The sequence below is a fragment of the Procambarus clarkii genome, chromosome 44 (assembly GCF_040958095.1).
Source record: "Procambarus clarkii isolate CNS0578487 chromosome 44, FALCON_Pclarkii_2.0, whole genome shotgun sequence".
NCBI lineage: Eukaryota > Metazoa > Arthropoda > Malacostraca > Decapoda > Cambaridae > Procambarus > Procambarus clarkii.
This window is the reverse complement of record NC_091193.1, coordinates 30,456,975-30,477,321: the sequence shown is the minus strand read 5'-3', so window position 1 is coordinate 30,477,321 and position 20,347 is coordinate 30,456,975. Positions and strand designations below refer to the sequence as shown.

General features: G+C 44.5%; 1 non-coding gene across 1 annotated transcript in view; it reads left to right on the top strand.

The window, feature by feature from the left end:
• The first annotated feature begins 255 nt into the window (after window positions 1-255).
• Window positions 256-20,347, top strand: part of LOC123745443 (uncharacterized) — a 50,541-nt gene continuing 30,449 nt past the window's right edge. The window contains exon 1 of the transcript XR_011222050.1: window positions 256-1,323. This is a non-coding gene — a transcript (uncharacterized protein). The remainder of the gene's footprint in view (window positions 1,324-20,347) is intronic.

The following is a 20,347-nucleotide window of genomic DNA, read 5'->3' as shown; positions in this document are numbered from 1 at the left end:
AAAACTGTCTAAAATTAAATAGCAAATCGTATATATATCACTGTATATAAATATATAATATTATCTGCTAAATTAAGGACCTGCCCGAAACGCTGTGCGTACTAGTGGCTTTACAAGAATGTAAATACTGTACTATCCAATGTATTCTCACAAACCCAATGTACCTTCTTGTATATATATAAATAAATAAATAAATAAATAAATAAACTGTGAAAGAACCATTGGCAAAGGTTGTGTGCGTTCAGGATTGTTTACTCGGCACCACGTGCGTCTCGCTGCTGGACGCTTGTGTACTGCCGCTCCCTCCAGCCTCGTCGTCCCTAAAACAACAACAACACAACTCGTATACACATTTCAGTGTGTTCTCAGACTGGGTTTGTGTTCCTCTCAATGAGGAAACACACGATCCGCTTCCTTGGGTGTCAAGACAGCTGCCAAGATTGTAAAGTCAGCGGAAGGAGGTAACCCGCAGAAACTGCAGGAATCATAATAATGGAGAACCTTCACAAGTGTAAAGAATGTAAGAAAACATTCAGTCGTCGAGCAAATATGATGAGGCACATGTTGTTGCATAAGGATGAGAAACCACACGAATGTCTAGAATGTGGGAAAACATTCGGTCGTCTTGAACATTTAAACTCTCACATGATGCTGCATAAGGGTGATAAACCTTACAAGTGTTCAGAGTGTGGGAAAACATTCAGCCGTTCTACACACTTGAACACTCACATGATGATACATACGGGCAATAAACCCCACAAGTGCCACGAGTGCGGGCAAACATTTACTGAACTAGGAAATTTGAAGACTCACCAGTTAAAGCATTTGGATAAAACTTTTGAGTGTGTTGTGTGTCTGAAAAGATTCAGTCAACGTGGAGCAATGAAGAGGCACATGCTAGTGCACAAAGATGAGCTTCATAAGCCTCACGAGTGCCCAGAATGTGGGGACACATTCACTCGCCTTGAACATTTGAAGAGTCACAAGATGTTGCATACAGAGGATAAACCTCATCAGTGTCCCGAGTGTGGGGAAACATTCAGTCGTCTCGGAACTCTGAAGAGGCACTGGATGGTGCATGCGGATGACAAGGATGACACATCCCACGAGTGTCCCGATTGTGGGAAAATATTTTCTCAGCTTGGAAACATGAAAATTCACAGATTGATACATCGCAGTTATAAACGTTTTGAATGTGCTGAATGTGGGAAAACATTCAGGAAACATTACAAGATAGTAAATCACATGTCACTGCATTCATCTGATGAAGCTCACTTACGTCCTCTGTAAGAATAGATTTAAACACCTCATTAGTGCTGTATGGTAAGTCACATTTTAAATCATTTTAAATCATATGACTGATAAATGTTACTAATGTTTTAGAGTTAGAATAACATGTATAACATGTTAACATGTACTGTATATACAGTACTAAAAAACTGGGTAGGAAAGATACTGGAGTACTGTGTTTATATTTTTGGCTGGTGACGATATTTTAGGCCATTTAATTCAGATGATAAACTTCAGTAGTGTTCTGAAGGAAAATGGTTTTTGTTATAAAATGCATTTTGTTAGAATGCATGCCCTTTAACAAAATGCATTTTGTTAAAGGGAGCCGGTCGGCCAAGCGGACAGCACGCGGGACTTGTGATCCTGTGGTCCTGGGTTCGATCCCAGGCGCCAGCGAGAAACAATGGGCAGAGTTTCTTTCACCCTATGCCCCTGTTACCTAGCAGTAAAATAGGTACCTGGGTGTTAGTCAGCTGTCACGGGCTGCTTCCTGGGGGTGGAGGCCTGGTCGAGGACCGGGCCGCGGGGACACTAAAGCCCCGAAATCATCTCAAGATAACCTCAAGAAGACACCAAATGGTGTGTATGATAAATCTTTCAGTATCATTTACTTTGGCAAGATACCTTGAGAATCTACCCGAGGTGAGTCTGAGGTTTAACCACTGCACTCTGCCAAACAACAACAAATGCTGTTCTGAGAGTTGTATGTTTTTTTTTTTTTTTATTAAACTATATTTTAATGTTTTCATCACTCTGTGATTTGAAATGAAAATGGTTGAGTTTGGAAACATTTTAACATTAACTTTACCTGAATATTTGTAAAAACAACAGAAATATCTCCTTAACAATTGCACTATAAAGTTTTTGCCAAAAACGGGTGGACAGTGCAGAGGTTAATGTGCCCCGTAGTCCGGTCTCTGATTAGGATCTCCCTTGTTGGTGGTCTTGTCAACCACTACAAAAAAAAATAAAAAAAAAACACTTATAAACAGCTGATTTGGTTGTTGACTTGTAATCAGGAATCCTGAGTTCAAATCCCGGGCGTGACAGACTGCCCGCTGGTGGCTGAGTGGACAGCACATTGGACGTGTGATCCTGTGGTCCCGGGTTCGATCCCGCGTGGCGGCGAGAAACAATTGGCAAAGTTTCTTTCACCCTGATGCCCCTGTTACCTAGCAGTAAATAGGTACCTGGCAGTTAGTCAGCTGTCACAGGCTGCTTCCTGGGGTGTGTGGGGTGTGGGGAAAAAAAATAGTAACAGTTAATTGAAAGTTGAGAGGCAGGCCGAAAGAGCAGAGCTCAACCCCCACAAGCACAACTAGGTGAACTAGGTGAATACAGAGATGGTTGTGAATATTTCCTGTTATCTAATGCCCCTGTTCACCTAGCAGTAAATATGTACCTGAGGGTTAGTCAATTGTTGTGGGGTTGTATCCTGGGAAAGGTCAGTAGCTCGACCTTGGAGGACCTTGACATATGCCTTGTAATTACCTAAGTGTAATTACCTAAGTGTAGTTACAGGATGAGAGCTACGCTCGTGGTGTCCCGTCTTCCCAGCACTCTTTTGTCATATAACGCTTTGAAACTACTGACGGTCTTGGCCTCCACCACCTTCTCCCTTAACTTGTTCCAACCGTCTACCACTCTGTTTGCGAAAGTGAATTTTCTTATATTTCTTCGGCATCCGTGTTTAGCTAGTTTATATCTATGACCTCTTGTTCTTAAAGTTCCAGGTCTCAGGAAATCTTCCCTATCGATTTTATCAATTCCTGTTACTATTTTGTATGTAGTGATCATATCACCTCTTTTTCTTCTGTCTTCTAGTTTTGGCATATTTAATGCCTCTAACCTCTCCTCGTAGCTCTTGCCCTTCAGTTCTGGGAGCCACTTAGTAGTATGTCTTTGCACCTTTTCCAGTTTGTTGATGTGCTTCTTAAGATATGGGCACCACACAACTGCTGCATATTCTAGCTTTGGCCTAACAAAAGTCGTGAACAATTTCTCTAGTATATCGCCATCCATGTATTTTAAAGCAATTCTGAAGTTAGAAAGCGTAGCATAGGCTCCTCGCACAATATTCTTTATGTGGTCCTCAGGTGATAGTTTTCTATCTAGAACCACCCCTAGATCTCTTTCTTTATCAGAATTCTTTAAAGATTTCTCACATAATATATAGGTTGTGTGGGGTCTATGTTCTCCTATTCCACATTCCATAACATGGCATTTATTAACATTAAATTCCATTTGCCAAGTGGCGTTCCATGTACTTATTTTGTCCAGGTCTTCTTGAAGGGCATGACAATCATCTAAGTTTCTTATCCTTCCTATTATCTTAGCATCATCAGCAAACATGTTCATACAATTCTGTATACCAACTGGTAGATCATTTATGTAGACAATAAACATCACTGGTGCAAGAACTGAACCCTGTGGTACTCCACTTGTGACATTTCTCCAGTCCGATACATTGCCTCTGATCACAGCCCTCATTTTTCTATCAGTCAGAAAATTTTTCATCCATGTTACCTACCTTGAGGCTACCTTGAGGTGCTTCCGGGGCTTAGTGTCCCCGCGGCCCGGTCGTCGACCAGGCCTCCTGGTTGCTGGACTGATCAACCAGGCTGTTAGACGCGGCTGCTCGCAGCCTGACGTATGAGTCACAGCCTGGTTGATCAGGTTAGAAGCGGTTAGAATGTTAGAATGTTAGAAGCATACCTGTCACTCCTCCAATATTTTCCAGTTTCCAGAACAACCTCTTATGTGGAACTCTGTCGAAAGCCTTTTTTAGGTCCAGATAGATGCAGTCAACCCAACCATCTCTTTCCTGTAATATCTCTGTGGCTCGATCATAGAAACTGAGTAAATTCGATACACAGGATCTTCCAGATCGAAAACCGTACTGTCTGTCTGATATTATATCATTTCTCTCCAGGTGTTCTACCCATTTAGTTTTAATTATTTTTTCCAATATTTTGACTATTACACTTGTCAATGATACCGGTCTATAATTAAGGGGGTCTTCCCTGCTTCCACTTTTGTAGATTGGAACTATGTTAGCCTTTTTCCACACATCAGCTACAACTCCTGTAAACAGGGATGCCTGAAAAAGCAGTTGAAGAGGAATGCTGAGCTCGGGTGCACATTCTCTTAGAACCCATGGTGAAACTCGATCTGAACCAACTGCTTTGTTCTTATTTAGCTCCTTGAGCATTTTTTCCACTTCGTCTCTAGACACCTCTATGTGCTCTATGTTGTTCTCTGGAATTCTTATTGTGTCTGTTTCCCTAAAGATTTCATTTTGTACAAACACACTTTAGAACTTTTCATTTAATGTTTCACACATTTCCTTTTCATTTTCCGTGAATCTATTTCCCATTTTCAACCTCTGAATATTATCCTTTACCTGCAATTTGTTGTTTATGAATTTATAGAACAGACCTGGTTCTGTTTTACATTTGTCTGCAATCCCTTTTTCAAAATTTCTTTCTGTTTCTCTCCTCACTGCCGTGTAGTTGTTTCTCGCATCTTTGTATCGCTAGTATGTTTGGGGGTTTGGCCTTTTCCTGTATTGATTCCATTTTTGTGTCTTTTGGTCTCAGGCCCTCTCGCAATTTCTGTTGAACCAATCCTGTTTCCTAGTTCTGCATCTCTGTTTTGGTATAAATTTTTTTGTGCCTTTATCATATATTTCACAAAACTTGACATACATCTCATTCACTTCCTTGCCTAGCAACAAGTCTGTCCAATTATACTCAATAAAAATTTTTCTAAGGTTATCTTGAGGTTATCTTGAGATGATTTCGGGGCTTTTTAGTGTCCCCACGGCCCGTTCCTCGACCAGGCCTCCACCCCCAGGAAGGAGCCCATGACAGCTGACTAACACTCAGGTACCTATTTTACTGCTAGGTAACAGGGGCATAGGGTGAAAGAAACTCTGTCCATTGTTTCTCGTTGGCGCCCGGGATCGAACCGGGGACCACAGGATCACAAGTCCAGTGTGCTGTCCGCTCGGCCGACCGGCTCCCCATAAGGTTGCCATAATTTCCTCTCCTAAAGTCAGGTTTTTCAATTGCATCAACCTTCTTATTTTCTTCCAGATTATAATGCATTGCATACTTCATTCCCAAAAAGACATGGTCACTTTTACCCAAGGGAGGAAGGCACTGAATGTCAAATATTTCTTCCTCCTTCCTGGTAAATATCAAATCTAGCATGGAGGGAACGTCCCCTTCCCTCATCCTCGTAGCTTGTTTAACATGTTGATACAAGAATGTTTCCAGGATGAGGTCTACAAATTTACAGGTCCAAAAATCTTCTGTTTTAGCTTCATATGCTTCCCTGTCTATGGATTTCAAGTTGAAGTCGCCGACTATCAACAGTCGTGATCTATCGTTATCCGCTCTCGTGTGTGTGTGTGTGTGTGTAATTGCCTAAGTGTAATTACCTAAGTGTAGTTACAGGATGAGAGCTACGCTCGTGGTGTCCCGTCTTCCCAGCACTCTTTGTCATATAACGCTTTGAAACTACTGACGGTCTTGGCCTCCACCACCTTCTCACTTAACTTGTTCCAACCGTCTACCACTCTATTTGCGAAGGTGAATTTTCTTATATTTCTTCGGCATCTGTGTTTAGCTAGTTTAAATCTTTGACCTCTTGTTCTTGAAGTGCCAGGTCTCAGGAAATCTTCCCTATCGATTTTATCAGTTCCTGTTACTATTTTGTACGTAGTGATCATATCACCTCTTTTTCTTCTGTCTTCTAGTTTTGGCATATTTAATGCTTCTAACCTCTCCTCGTAGCTCTTGCCCTTCAGTTCTGGGAGCCACTTAGTAGCATGTCTTTGCACCTTTTCCAGTTTGTTGATGTGCTTCTTAAGATATGGGCACCACACAACAGCTGCATATTCAAGCTTTGGCCTAACAAAAGTCATGAACAATTTCTTTAGTATATTCCATGTAGTATTTAAAAGCAATTCTGAAATTAGAAAGTACCTTGCTCCTAGAAGGCTCCTTGGACAATGTTCTGAATGTGGTCCTCAGGTGACAGTTTTCTATCTTTTTTTTTTTTTTTTTTTTAAGATACAGGCATACCTCAGTTTAAGAGTTTAATTGGTTCCTGGAGACGCCTCGTATTCCGAAAACTCGCATTCCGAAGCTAATTTCCCCATAAGAAATAAAGGGAAATGAATTAATCCGTTCCTGACTACCCCAAAAACCCCACATCAAACTAAATTTTTATACCTAATTCATCTAAATAAACCTACAAAACTATGTTCAAGTTATTACTTACCTTGCTGTTGAATGCTGTAGGCATATGGAAGATGGTGAGGAGGTGGGAGGAAGAGAGGAGTTACTGTTTGGAAGGGGAGTCCCCTTCCATTATCACATCAGGCAGTGAGGACTTCACTGGTATGCACACTCTGGCACATTTTGCCTGCATACCACTAGGACTTGCTTGTTTTACTAAGAATTTGTCTAATGACACTTGTTTTTCCCTACATTTTAACACTTGTCTGTAGTAAGACATCACATTATCATTTAAAAGGTCAATGCAACGGCCTGCTACAGCTTTATCTGGGCGAGTTTTTTCAACAAAACTTTGCAGTTCTTCCCATACTTCACACATTTTCTTAATCAAGAAGGGACATCCTCTACTCACAGCTATTTTCTTAGGTTGAACCTTACCAATGGCTTTCTTGAGATCCATGGCAAGATATATAATGACAACTTTTATGCTCAAATGGCCAAAAAACAGCAAAAAAACTGTAAATCCTTGTGAAGAATTCAGGTGGGATAGTCACTGGACACGAGACACTGGTAAACTGAGGCGCGATCGCCATGCCACCACGCGCCAGTCGGCCTGTACACGTATCAACAAACTCGCGTCCCGAGGTAACCCTCGCCTTCCGAGACATATTTTTGGAGTAAATCCTGCTCGTCTTCCGAAAAACTCGCATACAGGGACACTCGCATTCCGAGGTACCACTGTATATACAAGAGTTGTTACATACTTGTACAGCCACTAGTACGCGTAGCGTTTCGGGCAGGTCCCTGGAATACGATCCCCTGCCGCGAAGAATCGTTTTTTCATCCAAGTACACATTTTACTGTTGCGTTAAACAGAGGCTACAGTTAAGGAATTGCGCCCAGTAAATCCTCCCCGGCCAGGATACGAACCTAGAACCACCCCTAGATCCCTTTCTTTGTCAGAATTCTTTAAAGTTTTCTCACATAATTTATAGATTGTGTAGGGGTCTATGTTCTCCAATTCCACATTCTGTAACATGGCACTTATTCACATTAAATTCCATTAGCCAAATGTTACTCCATATACTTATTTTGTCCAGGTCTTCTTGAAGGGCATGACAATCATCTAGGTTTCTTATCTTCCCTATCATCTTAGCATCATCAGCAAACATGTTCATATAATTCTGTATTCCCACTGGTAGATCGTTTATGTAGACAATAAAAATTACCGGTGCAAGAACTGAACCCTGTGGTACTCCACTCGAGTTATTACTCCAATCCGATACCTTCCTTCTGATTACGGCCCTCGTTTTTCTGTCAATTAGGAAATTTTTCATCCATGTTAGAAGCTTACCTGTCACCCCTCCAATATTTCAGTTTCCAGAACAACCTCTTATGGGGAACTCTGTCGAAAGCCTTTTCTGGGGGGAGCCCCGTTGGCTCCCCGGAGCTTTACCAGGCTGATATGCTAATGTCAGACTTAGGCATAAGTCATGTGTATGGAGTTCTAGGGCCTACCGGGGACCATGACCAGAACCTGGCCCCCCTCAGAGAGGCAAGGGGAGCAATGGCCTATAGAAACCCCCGTGTGGTTGGAAGCATTCTATGTCTGCCATCGACCGAGTCAAGCATCCAGAAAGGTAAGCATTCCAAAACAAACTCCTATTCTGGTTAAAATTGCTACCAAAAACCGAACTAGTGGATAGAACTCCCCAACAGAAAACAAGCAAACTAGTATGACATCACACGTCACCGCGCCGCTGTCTGCGCAGCTCCCTCCTCCCCGGAAGGGGGAAGGGGAAGCCCCAGACCTCTCACGCCGGCTATCCACCCATCCATTCTTCGGCTGATGCTATAGGCACCGGTTGTGTGCTACGGCTCCAATAGTTGTTTCAGCACTGTACCTAGAGTGTGGTTTCTGTCTTCTAGGTGGTGCGTGAGCTGGGAATGAGTCTCCAGTACTCGGGCTGCATGCGCCTAGGGTTCCCTTCCCTAGGTGCCCTGTAAGTACTGCCCTTGGGGCTCGGGGCCACCTTCCACAAGATCCTTGGGTTCTGCCCCAGCTAGGCGGTTTACTGCTTAATTTTCGGGTGTTCTGTTTCCCATGTTCGCCTTTGGGTAAGGGGCTGTTTTGCGGGGTTTTCTTTTTATTTTTGTTTATCTACCTGGTGAGGGGGGGGTCTGCCTTCGTTCTTGCCCCCCTGTGTCCCTTGTGTTCTGAGTATTATTCTGGTGGTTCCCCCTGCTAGGTCCCCGTGAGTACGCGTCCCGGGGGTTCAGCTCTTAGAAAGTTGTTTGGTAGCTTTGGGCGCCAGTTAGCAGTACCCTGCCTGGGATTACCTGAGCGCGAGTCCTATTACAGTGGTATCTTTGAATATGAGTGTCCCTGTATACGAGTTTTCGGAATATGAGCAGTATTTGCTTGGAAAATTTGCCTCAGAAGGCGAGGGTTGCCTCGGAACACGAGGGTATTGATACGCGTATAGGCCGACTAGCGCGTGGTGGCACGGCGATCGCACCTCAGTTTACCAGTGCCTTGTGCCCAGTGACTTTCCCGCCTGAATTCTCCACAAGGATTTCTATTTTCTTTGTCGGATTTTTGGCCATTTGAGCATAAAAGTTGTTGTTATATATCTCACCATGGTTCCCAAGAAAGCCAGTGGTATGGTTCAACCTAAGAAAATAGTGCAGCGTTTCGGGCGATCGAGGTGCAACACTGAAAAGTGTATACTCTTTTTCACTGTCCTGACATTAATTTTCGATGTACGTATTTCATTTTTGTACCAATGTGTTCGCAATAGAATGTTCTAGAAGAACATAAGTATAAAATGTCACACAAGGATACGTTAGACCTGGCACTAAATAAAAAACTATGTCGATTACACTTGTCGTGTCAACAATACAATAGTCTTACCTCGATGGTGCAATGCTATGCCGTTCTCCCAAATAGGCAATGCGGCTATTAGAGAAAACGGAAATTTCATGGCGAACATTTTCAAACTATCCCAAAATCGATCGCATAACAAATAGAGTTATAGAAATATTTTTTCTCGTGACTCATGAGCGAGTCCGCTGTGCAACCTCAACACAAAAAGTGGTAATGCTCTCGAGCGTCGTGATAAAGCTAAAGTGTTAAGAAAATGTGAGAAGTATGGGAAGAATTGCCTAGTTTTGTTGAAAAAACTCACCCAGATAAAGCTGTAGCAGGCCGTTGCATTGACCTTTTAAATGACAATGTGATGTCTTACTACAGACAAGTGTTAAATTAAAATGTAGGGAAAAACAAGTGTCTTTAGACAGATTCTTAGTAAGACAAGCATGCAAAACTTAGTGGTATGCAGGCAAAACGTGCCAGAGTGTGCACACCAGTGAAGTCCTCACTGCCTGATGTTATAATGGAAGGAGACTCCCCTTCCAAACAGTAACACCTCTCCTCCTCCCCCCTCCTCACCATCTTCCATACGCCAACAGCAGTCATCAGCAAGGGTAAGTAATAACTTGAACATAGTTTTGTAGGTTTATTTAGATGAATTAGGTATAAAATTTAGTTTGAAGTGAGGTTTTTGGGCAGTCAGGAATGGATTAATTCATTTCCCATTATTTCTTATGGGGAAATTAGCTTTGGATTACGAGTTTTTGGAATACGAGCTGTCTCCAGGAACGGATTAAACTCTTAAAACGAGGTACCACTGTATAGTAAACGCTCGGGACCCTGGGAAACCCCTGGGGGCGCGCGGGTCCAATGGATGTGACCCCGGAGTCCCCCCTCGCTTCCAGCGAGTTTGAGGATTGCTCTCACCCCTTGTCTCAGGGTGACTCTGTTTTGCCTCCGTCTGCTGCCTGTGGGGTCGGTGACACCTTTGACCTGGAGTCCTGTGAGTTTTGTTCCTCGTTGAGGCTCGGTTACCCAGTTGTGCTGACTAAGCGGGTGCAAGCAGCAGGGGCATTGCACTTTGATCCTTGGTGGTGGCAACGCTCTCATTTGTTTGCTCCTGGGAGCCCCGGGGCTCCCTCGTTTTGGTTCGTGTTGGGACTTGGGGGTGTTGGTTGCTTCAGTTCCTTCCATGCCCCCCTTCTTTTTCCCCTGGATCCCCCCTTCCTGCCTCCATCCGGTTTCTTGCCGTCTGTTGGTTCGGGGCGGGATTCGATGGTTTTGAGACTCTGGCGGTCTCGGGGAATTCCTCTTCCAGGGTAGTGACGGGACCTTCGAGCCTGTTCCTCCAGCCGTGTTGTAAGAGTCTGCCAGTCGGCTCCCTTCCTTAGTACTGTATTTCGCGGCTGCCCCGGTTTTCTGGTACGGCTGGGGCTTTGGGGGGATGGCTCGGCCCTGGGACCTGTCGTGTGGGTTCCCGTCGTGGGGTGGGGAGGGGCTGACTTGGGGGACCTAGGCCCCGTAGGACCCCACGTTTTTTTTTTTTTCTCCCCTTTAGGCGAGGCTGGCGGTTACGTGGAGTGGGGTTTTTCCTCCCCTTCGCCGTACGAGTTGCTGGGCGTCGGCCCCTCCCCGGGCTCAATTCCTTGTCCTTTGAGTCGATTGGTTCCGTCCTGTAGGTGGGTGCTCTTCTCTGTTGCTTCCCCCTTTTTTCGGACGGGGTATCTTCGTCATGTTTCCCCGTTCTTGGGGTTCTACGTGCCTTTTGGTCTTGGGTGCGACTGTGCCTTTGTGTGCCTTCGGGACTGGTGTATGCTTCTGTGTTCTCGAGGGTTCGGGAAGGTTTTCGCTACTTCCCGTATTATTGGAACGTCTGTCGGCTCCTTGTCCGGGTCACAGTATTGGGCTACTTGTGGCCCAGTTGGGCTACTGGGTGGCCCAGTTGGGCTACTCGTGGCCCGGTTGGGTTCCCATTGGGCTCCGTCTTCGTTTCGTTGGCCAGTTATGTTGTCGCTGCTTCCCCTTTTGGCTCCTGTCCTGTGTGATGGGTTGGTGGGTTGGTTTTTCTACTTACCGGTTCCCTAGGGTTGCGTTCTGTTTGGCTACTCTTCTTGTGCAGTAGTCCTGGTTGGCGCCTTCCCGCAGAGCGGTTTGTGCGGTTCGGCCAGCGTGTCCTGCGCATGCGTCGTGGGAGTTTGTTTTGGTCTGGGATGTAATTACCTAAGTGTAATTACCTAAGTGTAGTTACAGGATGAGAGCTACGCTCGTGGTGTCCCGTCTTCCCAGCACTCTTTGTCATATAACGCTTTGAAACTACTGACGGTCTTGGCCTCCACCACCTTCTCACTTAACTTGTTCCAACCGTCTACCACTCTATTTGCGAAGGTGAATTTTCTTATATTTCTTCGGCATCTGTGTTTAGCTAGTTTAAATCTATGACCTCTTGTTCTTGAAATTCCAGGTCTCAGGAAGTCTTCCCTGTCGATTTTATCAATTCCTGTTACTATTTTGTATGTAGTGATCATATCACCTCTTTTTCTTCTGTCTTCTAGTTTTGGCATATTTAATGCTTCTAACCTCTACTCGTAGCTCTTGCCCTTCAGTTCTGGGAGCCACTTAGTAGCATGTCTTTGCACCTTTTCCAGTTTGTTGATGTGCTTCTTAAGATATGGGCACCACACAACAGCTGCATATTCTAGCTTTGGCCTAACAAAAGTCATGAACAATTTCTTTAGTATATCGCCATCCATGTATTTAAATGCAATTCTGAAGTTAGAAAGCATAGCATAGGCTCCTTGCACAATATTCTTTATGTGGTCCTCAGGTGATAGTTTTCTATCTAGAACCACTCCTAGATCTCTTTCTTTATCAGAATTCTTTAAAGATTTCTCACATAATATATAGGTTGTGTGGGGTCTATGTTCTCCTATTCCACATTCCATAACATGACATTTATTAACATTAAATTCCATTTGCCAAGTGGTGCTCCATATACTTATTTTGTCCAGGTCTTTTTGAAGGGCATGACAGTCATCTAAATTTCTTATCCTTCCTATTATCTTAGCATCATCAGCAAACATGTTCATATAATTCTGTATACCAACTGGTAGATCATTTATGTACACAATAAACATCACTGGTGCAAGAACTGAACCCTGTGGTACTCCACTTGTGACATTTCTCCATTCTGATACATTGCCTCTGATTACTGCCCTCATTTTTCTATCAGTCAGAAAATTTTTCATCCATGATAGAAGCTTACCTGTCACCCCTCCAATATTTTCCAGTTTCCAGAACAACCTCTTATGTGGAACTCTGTCGAAAGCCTTTTTTAGGTCCAGATAGATGCAGTCAACCCAACCATCTCTTTCCTGTAATATCTCTGTGGCTCGATCATAGAAACTGAGTAAATTCGATACACAGGATCTTCCAGATCGAAAACCATACTGTCTGTCTGATATTATATCATTTCTCTCTAGGTGTTCTACCCATTTAGTTTTGATTAGTTTTTCCAATACTTTCACTATTACACTTGTCAATGATACAGGTCAATAATTGAGGGGGTCTTCCTTGCTGCCACTTTTGTAGATTGGAACTATGTTAGCCTGTTTCCACCCGTCTGCTACGATTCCTGTACACAGGGATGCCTGAAAGATCAGGTGAAGTGGAATGCTGAGCTCAGATGCACATTCTCTCAGAACCCATGGTGAAACGCCATCTGGGCCAGCTGCTTTGTTCTTACCGAGCTCCTTGAGCATTTTTTCCACTTCGTCTCTAGACACCTCTATGTGTTCTATGTTGTTCTCTGGAATTCTTATTGTATCTGGTTCCCTAAAGATTTCATTTTGTACAAACACACTTTGGAACTTTTCGTTTAGTGTTTCACACATTTCCTTTTCATCTTGCGTGAATCTATTTCCCATTTTCAACCTCTGAATATTATCCTTTACCTGCAATTTGTTGTTTATGAATTTATAGAATAGACCTGGTTCTGTTTTACATTTGTCCGCAATCCCTTTTTCAAAATTTCTTTCTGCCTCTCTCCTCACTGCCGTGTAGTTGTTTCTCGCATCTTTGTATCGCTGGTATGTTTGGGGGTTCGGCCTCTTCCTGTATTGATTCCATTTTTGTGTCTTTCGGTCTCTAGCCCTCTCGCAATTTCTATTGAACCAATCCTGTTTCCTAGTTCTGCATCTCTGTTTTGGTATAAATTTTTTTGTGCCTTTATCATATATTTCACAAAACTTGCCATACATCTCATTCACTTCCTTGCCTAGCATCAAGTCTATCCAATTATACTCACTAAAAAAATTTCTAAGGTCACCATAATGTCCTCTCCTGAAGTCTGGTTTTTCAACTGCTTCAACCTCCTTATTTTCTTCCAGCTTATAACGCATTGCATACTTTATTCCCAAAAAGACATGGTCACTTTTACCCAAGGGAGGAAGGTACTGAATGTCAAATATCTCTTCCTCCTTCCTGGTAAATATCAAATCTAGCATGGAGGGAACGTCCCCTTCCCTCATCCTCGTAGCTTGTTTAACATGTTGATACAAGAATGTTTCCAGGATGAGGTCTACAAATTTACAGGTCCAAAAATCTTCTGTTTTAGCTTCATATGCTTCCCAGTCTATGGATTTCAAGTTGAAGTCACCGACTATCAACAGTCGTGATCTATCGTTATCCGCTCTCGCTATAATCTCTCTCATTATTGTTATAAGACCTTCACGTTTACTATCTAGCTCCTCCTTTGACCATGTGCTGCTTGGCGGTGGACTATATGCATTTATCATCATTAGTTTATCATCCTCATAGCAGATCTCTAGTGCTATTATGTCAACTTCTTGTGGATTGGCAGTCATTATTTCCTTCACCTTTAGGTGCGTAACCGGCTCTGGCTTCTTCACTTGGCGGTGCTCCCAGGATCTTTTTGGCACTGTTGGGTCGTGTCACGTTCGTTCCTCCGTTCGACAGGTGAGTGAGTTTCTGTGGTCTGGCATCTTTCGGCCGGGTGCTGGATGCGGAGATGTTTATATACCTGTCTTTATTTAGGTATATTTATGTACAAATGAGACCGTTGGCACCGGTGACTCACTTTTTCAGCCCTTCCTGTCCCACTCATAGGCATGTCCAACCCATGCTAGAGTCATTCAGGGGGCCCACCTCTTTGTGTTATGAGGCGTGTGGGTTGTGGTGCTGGTTATATACTCACCTGGTAGGGCTCACCTGGTTGTGCTTGCGGGGTTTGAGCTCTGGCTCTTGGGTCCCGCCTATATGGAAGAACATACGGAATAGTACCAGTGGAGTGCAGTGGTGCCATAGGCACAATCTGGGAACACTGTATAAACATCAGAGGTCTGCGGATGTTAAATGTCGTAGCTGCGAGCATACTCCATATTGCCGGTACATCTGTGGACTTAAAAAGAACACTAGCCTGTTTTCGAAACGAGGTTCCGGCCCATCCTGGCTGTGGTGGGTATGTGGGACTGCGGGCCGCTCCAAGCAACAGGCTGGTGGACCAACCTCTCACAAGTCAAGCCTAGCCTCGGGCCGGGCTTGGGGAGTAAATGAACTCCCAGAACCCCTTCAAGCAGGTATCTCCGCTGTCGGTCGCCTGGTGTGCAGGTTCCTGGGCCTACTGGGTTCTGTCGTGTCTCCGTTGGCCCTGTCTGGGGTCAGCCTAGGGTCTGCCTGCACCGTTCTCTGCTTTTGCAGAGGCAAGTTGCTACTTACATGTTGCGTGTGGTGCATGTTGCTGCTGCACGTGTGCATTGGTAACGTGTTTCGCGGTGGCGTGTCCTTGTTCCTGTGTCCGGTTGTGGTGTGGCACTTTGCTGCTGTTTTGTGCCTAGGGTTTGCATATGGGGGTTTGCTTGTTATTTTTCGTGGTCTTCGGGTCACTGGCTTGGCCCTTCCGTGTGCGTGGGGTTCTGTCCATGCCTGGTTGTCCACCCCTGGTTGTGTTTCCTGGGGTTTGAGCTTTGGCTCTTTCGTCCTGCTTCTCCCCTGTCGCTTCCCTGGCATCTCCTTTGGTTGGTTTTGCCTGCTCTTGCTGCTGTATGGGGGGGGGGGGGTCAGTTTCTGCCGCTTCCCTTCCTTGTGCGTTCCCTTTGTTTCCTCCTCTGCCACAGTGGTTTTCTTCATGCGTTCCTTGGCTTCTTGGGCGTTCCTTCAGCCTGTGTCATATGGTGCGCTTATGTGTCTTGGTCTGTTTTCGTTGCTCGTACCCCTTGGTTTGGGTACTGTTCTGGTGGCAGCCTTTACGCCTTCTTCGGTTTTCCTCGCTTGCCCTGCCTGTTGGCTTTTCAGGGTCTTGCGATGTCTCGCGTCGGACCCATCGTTTCTGATCTCCTGGCGGGCTTGCTTGCATTGGGGAGCTTTCTGTTCGGCAGACGTTCCATCTCCTTTGTGCCGGTTTGGGCTTGGTGGTCGCGCTCGAGATCTTCCCGTGGCTCCGCCTTTTCCTGGGCTCGGATGGGCCTTGTCGGGGCTGATTACGTTCTGCCTCGCATGTCTCGCTTCAGGTTGGTGGTCTGGTGGCTTCAGTGTTGGTGTCTCACCTGCGTGCTTCTTCTTGGCGGCAGTATGGGGTATTTTGGCGGTCCTTTTCCTCCTGTCCCTTCTTAGGTGGCTGCGGTTGTTAGCGTCGGCTTGGTTTTCTGGTGGGGGTTGGGGGGCCATCGTCTTGCCACGTACTGTTGCCTCTTTTCGTGCGGCACTGGCGGAGCCGCTTCGGCTTGCTTTCGGTCTTGGTGTTGCTTCTACACCATTAGTAAACTGTCTCGTGCGTTGTTTCACCTCCGGCCTGTTCGTGCTCCGCTTGCACCGTCCTGGTCTCTGGTCAGCGTGCTCTGTCTTCTCCTCGGTTGGTGGTGCCCTTTCGGTTCCGGTTAGTTTTTCGTCGGCTCTTTTTCCTGTTGGCATTTGTCTCTGGGGGTCGGGTCGCTGAGCTTCTTGCTCTCCTCCGCGGGGGTTTTATGCTTCTTCGGTCTTGGCGTTTTGGTTGTTCGGTGGCAGCCGTCTCCATCTTTTCTGGCACGGGATGGGGCTGCTGCATTCCGGAGGGGTCCTTGGTTTGTTGGTGTTTGGTTGGTTGGGCCGGGGGTGTGTCGTGTTTTGTGTTCAGTGGCGGTCTTCCGCTGTTATTTGCATGCCGCAGCCTCTAGGTCCGGGGTGCGCTTTGAGTTGATGCAGTTCCGTTCTTCCCTGTTCACGGGTGAAGGTGTCCCGGGTTGTCCACCGTGTTATTGTGGCTAGCCTGCCTGTGTTCTTTCCCATGCCCGTGACGTTCGTGGCTTCGCTGCTCTTGCTGCCGTCTGGACGGCGTGTCCTTGCTGTCATTCGGGCATGGATCTTTTGGTGTTTGTCCAGGGGCCTTGCTTCTCGTTGTCTCATGTTGTCCCCTGGGCCCTTTCGGGGCTGTGTTGCCTTTGGTTGGCGTTTGCTACCGGTTGTCTCACTTCCGTTGAGGGGTGCGTGGTGTCCGCCTCCTGGTTCAGTCCCTTTGACCTTCCTCTGTGGGTGGTTAGCTCCGGGGAGCCGATAGGACTCCCCCGAGAAAACCAGCATTGAATGTAATGAAACACCATTTTCTGGGTAAGACCCGGAGGCTCCCCGGCAACCCTCCCTCCTTCCGGTCGGCGGTTTTTCGCGTGTTTTGACATCCAGCCTCAGAACTGATGGCTGGATAGCTGGCTTGAGAGGTCTGGGGCTCCCCCTTCCCCCTCCCAAGGGGGGGGGGGAATGTGCAGACAGCGGCGCGGTGACATGTGACGTCATACTAGTTTGCTTGATTTCAGTTCGGGAGTTCTATCCACTAGTTCGGCTTTTGGTAGCAATTTTAAGGGGGCGATAGAAAAGTTTCGGAAAAGTTGTTCAATGTCAACCAATATTTTTTGACTAGTTCTATATGAAAAGTGCTGAAATTGTCCCAAGTTTCAGTACTGCAGCGTAAATAGAAAGGGATATTTTTTTTTGTTTTTTCAACGTTTTTTACACATTTTCATGTTTACACTTCAGAACACACATTTCAGATATAATTATTCTGTGACACTTTTCTGACACATTAGCATATAATAAAGGATTGTTAGTTAGATAATTTCCAAAACATCTTTAGTTTTCCTAATACAAATTTTCAAAGTTCCTCCCAAAAATTATGCAAATATGGCATGTTTATTGCTATTATAAAATCAATAAATGAACTTAGAGAAAAAAGCTCTAGCAAATATAGAGACATGCCCTCCACATATACTGTGTAAGTTTCATGTAAATTGAATAAAAAGTGAAACAGTTTTGTAAAATGTTTTGTCCATGTTTGTAAAACATGGAATCACAGCATCTCCATAACCCCGGACAACATGGTTTCAGAACAGGGGCGCTCTGGCCTGTCGCAGTTGCTGGACCACTATGATATGGCATTAGATGCTATGGAAGACAAACAAAACGCTGATGTAATTTACACAGATTTCGCAAAAGCTTTTGATAAATGTGACCATGGTGTTATTGCACATAAAATGCGTTCAAAAGGAATTACCGGGAAAATAGGCAGATGGATCTACAATTTCCTGACTAACAGAACCCAATGTGTAATAGTCAACAAAATAAAATCCAGCCCATCAACCGTGAAGAGCTCAGTCTCCCAGGGTACTGTGCTTGCTCCAGTACTTTTTCTCATCCTCATATCGGACATAGACAAGAACACAACCTATAGCACTGTATCATCCTTTGCAGATGACACTAGGATTTTCATGAGAGTTGGCAACATAGAGGACACGGCAAACCTCCAATCAGATGTAAATCAGGTCTTTCTATGGGCTACAGAAAATAATATGGTGTTTAACGAGGATAAGTTCCAGCTCATGCGCTACGGAAAAATTGAAAATATAAAAACAGAAACCACGTACAAAACTCAGGCAAATCATAACATAGAACGAAAAGGCAATGTAAAGGATCTGGATGTACTCATGTCGGAAGACCTTACCTTTAAAGAACACAATAAAGTAGCCGTCACAACTGCAAGAAAAATGACAGGTTGGATAACAAGAACTTTTCACACTAGAGATGCTATACCGATGATGACACTTTTCAAAACGCTTGTGCTCTCTAGAGTGGAGTACTGCTGCACAATGACAGCCCCTTTCAAAGCTGGATAAATTGCTGACCTGGAGAGCGTTCAGAGATCCTTTACTGCTAGAATCCACTTAGTAAAACATCTAAATTACTGGGACCGACTAAAGAGCCTAAATCTGTACTCCCTTGAGCGCAGGCGGGAGAGATACATAATAATTTACACGTGGAAAATATTAGAGGGGCTGGTCCCAAACCTGCACACAGAAATAACATCACATGAGACCAGAAGACATGGCAGGATGTGCAGAATACCCCTGTTGAAGAGCAGAGGTGCAACAGGTACTCTGAGAGAGAACTCTATCAACATCAGAGGCCCGAGACTGTTCAACACGCTTCCACTACACATACGGGGCATAACTGGCCGACCCCTCACAGTGTTCGAGAGAACTGGATAAGCACCTCCAAAGGATACCTGATCAACCAGGCTGTGACTCATACGTCATGCTGCGAGCAGCCGCGTCTAACAGCCTGGTTGATCAGTCCAGCAACCAGGAGGCCTGGTCGACGACCGAGCCGCGGGGACGCTAAGCCCCGGAAGCACCTCAAGATTAAGGTAACCTCAAGGTAAACGTTTATGTCAATTGAAAAAAAAACAGCAAGTAATAAAGTCTAAGGTTCTAAAATCTCTGGCTGAGGTTGACATCAACCAGTTTTCTCCAAAATTGGCATCCTTACAGATAGGCTTACGTGCAGTCATGTGTGTAAGTTTTATGCAAATCGTCCGAAAAAAAAGAAAAAGAAACAAAAAATCTATTTTTTTTTTAACTTAAATTTTTTTCCAAGTAAACTAATTATAAGATTTGTTTAATATATGCTATTGTGATAGCAAAGAGGCATAGCTATGATTTCAGTTGACACTTTTGTTTGATAATCGTTTTTGACCATTTCGGCATAATTTTCACACCTAATTCAATATTTTTTTTCTCCCTTCCTATTTATGCTACGAAGCTGAAACTTGGACCAGATGAAACACTTTTCATATAAAACTTGTCAAAAAAGTTTGATTGAAATCGAACGAGTTTTCGTTTATTGCATTTTTGGAACCAAACTCCCCCCTTAACCAGAATAGGGGTGTGTTTTGGAATGCTTACATTTCTGGATGCTTGACCCTGTCAAACGAGAAGACGGGACACCACGAGCGTAGCTCTCATCCTGTAACTACACTTAGGTAATTACACTTAGGTAATTACTCAAAAATCAGTATGAAAATTACCTCGGCTGAAGACATTGAAAAACTTCACGCAGATATTAATAAAGTTTTCGACTGGGCATCAGAAAATAACATGATGTTTAACAGTGATAAATTCCAGGTACTCAGGTACGGTAAAAATGAGGACCTTAAACATAATACAGGGTACAAAACACAATCAAATGTGCCCATAATAGGAAAACAGTATGTAAAGGATCTGGGAATACTGATGTCTGACGACCTAATATTTAGGGAGCATAACCAAGCAAATATTGCGTCAGTCAGAAAAGTGATCGGATGGATTACGAGAACTTTCAAATCCCGGGATCCCATCACAATGGTTGTACTCTTCAAGTCACTTGTGTTGTCCCGTCTTGAGTACTGCTCAGTACTCACTTCCCCCTTCAGAGCAGGAGAGATTGCTGAAATAGAGGGAATACAGAGAACATATATATGGCACAAATAAACGTGATAAAGCACCTAAATTATTGGGATCGTCTCAAAGCCCTCCAAATGTATTCACTAGAAAGAAGACGAGAGAGATATCAAATAATATGTACGTGGAAGATATTGGAGGGCCAGGTTCCAAATCTGCACAGTAAAATATCAGTGTACTGGAGT